We start from the raw sequence: 8,989 nt of genomic DNA, 5'->3' as shown, positions 1-8,989 counted from the left end.
GGTGACAAGAAATAACACTTTCTTCACTTTTGAGTGCATATTGTACATAAAAATCAGTTTTTCATTCAAAAGTGTCACAAAAGTGTTTTCAGCTTCAAATAGCACTGTTTGGACTTCTCCACTTACAAGTTTACAAGAAATAACACGTTCTTCAACTGCAAATGAGAACTTTGACTTTTGAGTTCATTTTGGCCACAAAAAACAGTTTTTCTTTCAAAAGTGTCAAAAAAGCGTTTTAAGCTCCAAACAGCACTGTTTGGACTTTTCCACTTACAAGGTGACAAAAAATAACACTTTCGTCCCTTTTGAGTGCATATTGTACATACAAATCAGTTTTTCATTCAAAAGTTTCAAAAAAGAGTTTTCAGCTCCAAATAGCACTGTTTGGACTTCTCCACTTACAAGGTGACAAGAAATAACACGTTCTTCAACTGCAAATGAGAACTTTGACTTTTGAGTTCATTTTGGCCACAAAAAACAGTTTTTCATTCAAAAGTGTCGAAAAAGCGTTTTCAGCTCCAAATAGCACTGTTTGGACTTCTCCACTTACAAGGTGACAAGAAATAACACTTTCGTCACTTTTGAGTGCATTTTGGCCACAAAAATCAGTTTTTCATTCAAAAGTGTCAAAAACGCGTTTTCAGCTCCAAAAGGCACTGTTTGGACTTCTCCACTTACAAAGTGACAAGAAATAACACTTTCTTCACTTTTGAGTGCATATTGTACATACAAATAAGTTTTTCATTCAAAAGTGTCAAAAAAGCGTTTTCAGCTCCAAACAGCACTGTTTGGACTTCTCCACGTACAAGGTGACCAGAAATAACACGTTCTTCAACTGCAAATGAGTTCTTTGACTTTTGAGTTCATTTTGGCCACAAAAAACAGTTTTTCATTCAAAAGTCTCAAAAAAGCGTTTTCAGCTCCAAATAGCTCTGTTTAGACTTCTCCACTTACAAGGTGACAAGCAATAACACTTTCTTCACTTTTGAGTGCATATTGTACATACAAATCAGTTTTTCATTCAAAAGTTTCAAAAAAGAGATTTCAGCTCCAAATAGCACTGTTTAGACTTCTCCACTTACAAGGTGACAAGAACTAAACACTTTCTTCACTTTTGAGTGCATATTGTACATAAAAATCAGTTTGTCATTCAAAAGTGTCAAAAAAGCGTTTTCAGCTCCAAACAGCAGTGATTGGACTTCTCCACTTACAAGGTGACAAGAAATAACACTTTCTTCACTTTTGAGTGCATATTGTACATACAAATCAGTTTTTCATTCAAAAGTGTCAAAAAAGCGTTTTCAGCTCCAAATTGCACTGTTTGGACTTCTCCACTTGCAAGGTGACAAGAAATAACACGTTCTTCAACTGCAAATGAGAACTTTGACTTTTAAATTCATTTTGGCCACAAAAAACAGTTTTTCATTCAAAAGTGTCAAAAATGCGTTTTCAGCTCCAAATAGCACTGTTTGGACTTCTCCACTTACAAGGTGACAAGAAATAACACTTTCTTCACTTTTGAGTGCATATTGTACATAAAAATCAGTTTTTCATTCAAAAGTGTCACAAAAGTGTTTTCAGCTTCAAATAGCACTGTTTGGACTTCTCCACTTACAAGTTTACAAGAAATAACACGTTCTTCAACTGCAAATGAGAACTTTGACTTTTGAGTTCATTTTGGCCACAAAAAACAGTTTTTCTTTCAAAAGTGTCAAAAAAGCGTTTTAAGCTCCAAACAGCACTGTTTGGACTTTTCCACTTACAAGGTGACAAAAAATAACACTTTCGTCCCTTTTGAGTGCATATTGTACATACAAATCAGTTTTTCATTCAAAAGTTTCAAAAAAGAGTTTTCAGCTCCAAATAGCACTGTTTGGACTTCTCCACTTACAAGGTGACAAGAAATAACACGTTCTTCAACTGCAAATGAGAACTTTGACTTTTGAGTTCATTTTGGCCACAAAAAACAGTTTTTCATTCAAAAGTGTCGAAAAAGCGTTTTCAGCTCCAAATAGCACTGTTTGGACTTCTCCACTTACAAGGTGACAAGAAATAACACTTTCGTCACTTTTGAGTGCATTTTGGCCACAAAAATCAGTTTTTCATTCAAAAGTGTCAAAAACGCGTTTTCAGCTCCAAAAGGCACTGTTTGGACTTCTCCACTTACAAAGTGACAAGAAATAACACTTTCTTCACTTTTGAGTGCATATTGTACATACAAATAAGTTTTTCATTCAAAAGTGTCAAAAAAGCGTTTTCAGCTCCAAATAGCACTGTTTAGACTTTTCCACTTACAAGGTGACAAAAACTAAACACTTTCTTCACTTTTGAGTGCATATTGTACATAAAAATAAGTTTTTCATTCAAAAGTGTCAAAAAAGCGTTTTCAGCTCCAAACAGCACTGTTTGGACTTCTCCACTTACAAGGTGACCAGAAATAACACGTTCTTCAACTGCAAATGAGTTCTTTGACTTTTGAGTTCATTTTGGCCACAAAAAACAGTTTTTCATTCAAAAGTCTCAAAAAAGCGTTTTCAGCTCCAAATAGCACTGTTTAGACTTCTCCACTTACAAGGTGACAAGAAATAACACTTTCTTCACTTTTGAGTGCATATTGTACATACAAATCAGTTTTTCATTCAAAAGTTTCAAAAAAGAGATTTCAGCTCCAAATAGCACTGTTTAGACTTCTCCACTTACAAGGTGACAAGAACTAAACACTTTCTTCACTTTTGAGTGCATATTGTACATAAAAATCAGTTTTTCATTCAAAAGTGTCACAAAAGCGTTTTCAGCTCCAAATAGCACTGTTTAGACTTTTCCACTTACAAGGTGACAAGAACTAAACACTTTCTTCACCTTTGAGTGCATATTGTACATAAAAATAAGTTTTTCATTCAAAAGTGTCAAAAAAGCGTTTTCAGCTCCAAACAGCACTGTTTGGACTTCTCCACGTACAAGGTGACCAGAAATAACACGTTCTTCAACTGCAAATGAGTTCTTTGACTTTTGAGTTCATTTTGGCCACAAAAAACAGTTTTTCATTCAAAAGTCTCAAAAAAGCGTTTTCAGCTCCAAATAGCTCTGTTTAGACTTCTCCACTTACAAGGTGACAAGCAATAACACTTTCTTCACTTTTGAGTGCATATTGTACATACAAATCAGTTTTTCATTCAAAAGTTTCAAAAAAGAGATTTCAGCTCCAAATAGCACTGTTTAGACTTCTCCACTTACAAGGTGACAAGAACTAAACACTTTCTTCACTTTTGAGTGCATATTGTACATAAAAATCAGTTTGTCATTCAAAAGTGTCAAAAAAGCGTTTTCAGCTCCAAACAGCAGTGATTGGACTTCTCCACTTACAAGGTGACAAGAAATAACACTTTCTTCACTTTTGAGTGCATATTGTACATACAAATCAGTTTTTCATTCAAAAGTGTCAAAAAAGCGTTTTCAGCTCCAAATTGCACTGTTTGGACTTCTCCACTTGCAAGGTGACAAGAAATAACACGTTCTTCAACTGCAAATGAGAACTTTGACTTTTAAATTCATTTTGGCCACAAAAAACAGTTTTTCATTCAAAAGTGTCAAAAATGCGTTTTCAGCTCCAAATAGCACTGTTTGGACTTCTCCACTTACAAGGTGACAAGAAATAACACTTTCTTCACTTTTGAGTGCATATTGTACATAAAAATCAGTTTTTCATTCAAAAGTTTCAAAAAAGCGTTTTCAGCTCCAAATAGCACTGTTTGGACTTCTCCACTTACAAGGTGACAAGAAATAACACTTTCTTCACTTTTGAGTGCATATTGTACATAAAAATCAGTTTTTCATTCAAAAGTGTCACAAAAGTGTTTTCAGCTTCAAATAGCACTGTTTGGACTTCTCCACTTACAAGTTTACAAGAAATAACACGTTCTTCAACTGCAAATGAGAACTTTGACTTTTGAGTTCATTTTGGCCACAAAAAACAGTTTTTCTTTCAAAAGTGTCAAAAAGCGTTTTAAGCTCCAAACAGCACTGTTTGGACTTTTCCACTTACAAGGTGACAAAAAATAACACTTTCGTCCCTTTTGAGTGCATATTGTACATACAAATCAGTTTTTCATTCAAAAGTTTCAAAAAAGAGTTTTCAGCTCCAAATAGCACTGTTTGGACTTCTCCACTTACAAGGTGACAAGAAATAACACGTTCTTCAACTGCAAATGAGAACTTTGACTTTTGAGTTCATTTTGGCCACAAAAAACAGTTTTTCATTCAAAAGTGTCGAAAAAGCGTTTTCAGCTCCAAATAGCACTGTTTGGACTTCTCCACTTACAAGGTGACAAGAAATAACACTTTCGTCACTTTTGAGTGCATTTTGGCCACAAAAATCAGTTTTTCATTCAAAAGTGTCAAAAACGCGTTTTCAGCTCCAAAAGGCACTGTTTGGACTTCTCCACTTACAAAGTGACAAGAAATAACACTTTCTTCACTTTTGAGTGCATATTGTACATACAAATAAGTTTTTCATTCAAAAGTGTCAAAAAAGCGTTTTCAGCTCCAAACAGCACTGTTTGGACTTCTCCACGTACAAGGTGACCAGAAATAACACGTTCTTCAACTGCAAATGAGTTCTTTGACTTTTGAGTTCATTTTGGCCACAAAAAACAGTTTTTCATTCAAAAGTCTCAAAAAAGCGTTTTCAGCTCCAAATAGCTCTGTTTAGACTTCTCCACTTACAAGGTGACAAGCAATAACACTTTCTTCACTTTTGAGTGCATATTGTACATACAAATCAGTTTTTCATTCAAAAGTTTCAAAAAAGAGATTTCAGCTCCAAATAGCACTGTTTAGACTTCTCCACTTACAAGGTGACAAGAACTAAACACTTTCTTCACTTTTGAGTGCATATTGTACATAAAAATCAGTTTGTCATTCAAAAGTGTCAAAAAAGCGTTTTCAGCTCCAAACAGCAGTGATTGGACTTCTCCACTTACAAGGTGACAAGAAATAACACTTTCTTCACTTTTGAGTGCATATTGTACATACAAATCAGTTTTTCATTCAAAAGTGTCAAAAAAGCGTTTTCAGCTCCAAATTGCACTGTTTGGACTTCTCCACTTGCAAGGTGACAAGAAATAACACGTTCTTCAACTGCAAATGAGAACTTTGACTTTTAAATTCATTTTGGCCACAAAAAACAGTTTTTCATTCAAAAGTGTCAAAAATGCGTTTTCAGCTCCAAATAGCACTGTTTGGACTTCTCCACTTACAAGGTGACAAGAAATAACACTTTCTTCACTTTTGAGTGCATATTGTACATAAAAATCAGTTTTTCATTCAAAAGTGTCACAAAAGTGTTTTCAGCTTCAAATAGCACTGTTTGGACTTCTCCACTTACAAGTTTACAAGAAATAACACGTTCTTCAACTGCAAATGAGAACTTTGACTTTTGAGTTCATTTTGGCCACAAAAAACAGTTTTTCTTTCAAAAGTGTCAAAAAAGCGTTTTAAGCTCCAAACAGCACTGTTTGGACTTTTCCACTTACAAGGTGACAAAAAATAACACTTTCGTCCCTTTTGAGTGCATATTGTACATACAAATCAGTTTTTCATTCAAAAGTTTCAAAAAAGAGTTTTCAGCTCCAAATAGCACTGTTTGGACTTCTCCACTTACAAGGTGACAAGAAATAACACGTTCTTCAACTGCAAATGAGAACTTTGACTTTTGAGTTCATTTTGGCCACAAAAAACAGTTTTTCATTCAAAAGTGTCGAAAAAGCGTTTTCAGCTCCAAATAGCACTGTTTGGACTTCTCCACTTACAAGGTGACAAGAAATAACACTTTCGTCACTTTTGAGTGCATTTTGGCCACAAAAATCAGTTTTTCATTCAAAAGTGTCAAAAACGCGTTTTCAGCTCCAAAAGGCACTGTTTGGACTTCTCCACTTACAAAGTGACAAGAAATAACACTTTCTTCACTTTTGAGTGCATATTGTACATACAAATAAGTTTTTCATTCAAAAGTGTCAAAAAAGCGTTTTCAGCTCCAAACAGCACTGTTTGGACTTCTCCACGTACAAGGTGACCAGAAATAACACGTTCTTCAACTGCAAATGAGTTCTTTGACTTTTGAGTTCATTTTGGCCACAAAAAACAGTTTTTCATTCAAAAGTCTCAAAAAAGCGTTTTCAGCTCCAAATAGCTCTGTTTAGACTTCTCCACTTACAAGGTGACAAGAAATAACACTTTCTTCACTTTTGAGTGCATATTGTACATACAAATCAGTTTTTCATTCAAAAGTTTCAAAAAAGAGATTTCAGCTCCAAATAGCACTGTTTAGACTTTTCCACTTACAAGGTGACAAGAACTAAACACTTTCTTCACTTTTGAGTGCATATTGTACATAAAAATCAGTTTGTCATTCAAAAGTGTCAAAAAAGCGTTTTCAGCTCCAAACAGCAGTGATTGGACTTCTCCACTTACAAGGTGACAAGAAATAACACTTTCTTCACTTTTGAGTGCATATTGTACATACAAATCAGTTTTTCATTCAAAAGTGTCAAAAAAGCGTTTTCAGCTCCAAATTGCACTGTTTGGACTTCTCCACTTGCAAGGTGACAAGAAATAACACGTTCTTCAACTGCAAATGAGAACTTTGACTTTTAAATTCATTTTGGCCACAAAAAACAGTTTTTCATTCAAAAGTGTCAAAAATGCGTTTTCAGCTCCAAATAGCACTGTTTGGACTTCTCCACTTACAAGGTGACAAGAAATAACACTTTCTTCACTTTTGAGTGCATATTGTACATAAAAATCAGTTTTTCATTCAAAAGTGTCACAAAAGTGTTTTCAGCTTCAAATAGCACTGTTTGGACTTCTCCACTTACAAGTTTACAAGAAATAATACGTTCTTCAACTGCAAATGAGAACTTTGACTTTTGAGTTCATTTTGGCCACAAAAAACAGTTTTTCTTTCAAAAGTGTCAAAAAAGCGTTTTAAGCTCCAAACAGCACTGTTTGGACTTTTCCACTTACAAGGTGACAAAAAATAACACTTTCGTCCCTTTTGAGTGCATATTGTACATACAAATCAGTTTTTCATTCAAAAGTTTCAAAAAAGAGTTTTCAGCTCCAAATAGCACTGTTTGGACTTCTCCACTTACAAGGTGACAAGAAATAACACGTTCTTCAACTGCAAATGAGAACTTTGACTTTTGAGTTCATTTTGGCCACAAAAAACAGTTTTTCATTCAAAAGTGTCGAAAAAGCGTTTTCAGCTCCAAATAGCACTGTTTGGACTTCTCCACTTACAAGGTGACAAGAAATAACACTTTCGTCACTTTTGAGTGCATTTTGGCCACAAAAATCAGTTTTTCATTCAAAAGTGTCAAAAACGCGTTTTCAGCTCCAAAAGGCACTGTTTGGACTTCTCCACTTACAAAGTGACAAGAAATAACACTTTCTTCACTTTTGAGTGCATATTGTACATACAAATAAGTTTTTCATTCAAAAGTGTCAAAAAAGCGTTTTCAGCTCCAAATAGCACTGTTTAGACTTTTCCACTTACAAGGTGACAAAAACTAAACACTTTCTTCACTTTTGAGTGCATATTGTACATAAAAATAAGTTTTTCATTCAAAAGTGTCAAAAAAGCGTTTTCAGCTCCAAACAGCACTGTTTGGACTTCTCCACTTACAAGGTGACCAGAAATAACACGTTCTTCAACTGCAAATGAGTTCTTTGACTTTTGAGTTCATTTTGGCCACAAAAAACAGTTTTTCATTCAAAAGTCTCAAAAAAGCGTTTTCAGCTCCAAATAGCACTGTTTAGACTTCTCCACTTACAAGGTGACAAGAAATAACATTTCTTCACTTTTGAGTGCATATTGTACATACAAATCAGTTTTTCATTCAAAAGTTTCAAAAAAGAGATTTCAGCTCCAAATAGCACTGTTTAGACTTCTCCACTTACAAGGTGACAAGAACTAAACACTTTCTTCACTTTTGAGTGCATATTGTACATAAAAATCAGTTTGTCATTCAAAAGTGTCACAAAAGCGTTTTCAGCTCCAAATAGCACTGTTTAGACTTTTCCACTTACAAGGTGACAAGAACTAAACACTTTCTTCACTTTTGAGTGCATATTGTACATAAAAATCAGTTTTTCATTCAAAAGTGTCAAAAAAGCGTTTTCAGCTCCAAACAGCACTGTTTGGACTTCTCCTCTTACAAGGTGACCAGAAATAACACGTTCTTCAACTGCAAATGAGTTCTTTGACTTTTGAGTTCATTTTGGCCACAAAAAACAGTTTTTCATTCAAAAGTCTCAAAAAAGCGTTTTCAGCTCCAAATAGCACTGTTTAGACTTCTCCACTTACAAGGTGACAAGAAATAACACTTTCTTCACTTTTGAGTGCATATTGTACATACAAATCAGTTTTTCATTCAAAAGTTTCAAAAAAGAGATTTCAGCTCCAAATAGCACTGTTTAGACTTCTGCACTTACAAGGTGACAAGAACTAAACACTTTCTTCACTTTTGAGTGCATATTGTACATAAAAATCAGTTTGTCATTCAAAAGTGTCAAAAAAGCGTTTTCAGCTCCAAACAGCAGTGATTGGACTTCTCCACTTACAAGGTGACAAGAAATAACACTTTCTTCACTTTTGAGTGCATATTGTACATACAAATCAGTTTTTCATTCAAAAGTGTCAAAAAAGCGTTTTCAGCTCCAAATAGCACTGTCTAGACTTCTCCACTTACAAGGTGACAAGAAATAACACGTTCTTCAACTGCAAATGAGTTCTTTGACTTTTGAGTTCATTTTGGCCACAAAAAACAGTTTTTCATTCAAAAGTCTCAAAAAAGCGTTTTCAGCTCCAAATAGCTCTGTTTAGACTTCTCCACTTACAAGGTGACAAGAAATAACACTTTCTTCACTTTTGAGTGCATATTGTACATACAAATCAGTTTTTCATTCAAAAGTTTCAAAAAAGAGATTTCAG

This window comes from Oryzias latipes, chromosome 9 (genome assembly GCF_053564925.1).
Source record: "Oryzias latipes strain Hd-rR chromosome 9, Olatipes_Hd-rR_3.1".
NCBI classification, from domain to species: Eukaryota; Metazoa; Chordata; class Actinopteri; order Beloniformes; family Adrianichthyidae; genus Oryzias; species Oryzias latipes.
The sequence above is the reverse complement of the archived record's forward strand: the minus strand, read 5'-3'. Positions refer to the sequence as shown.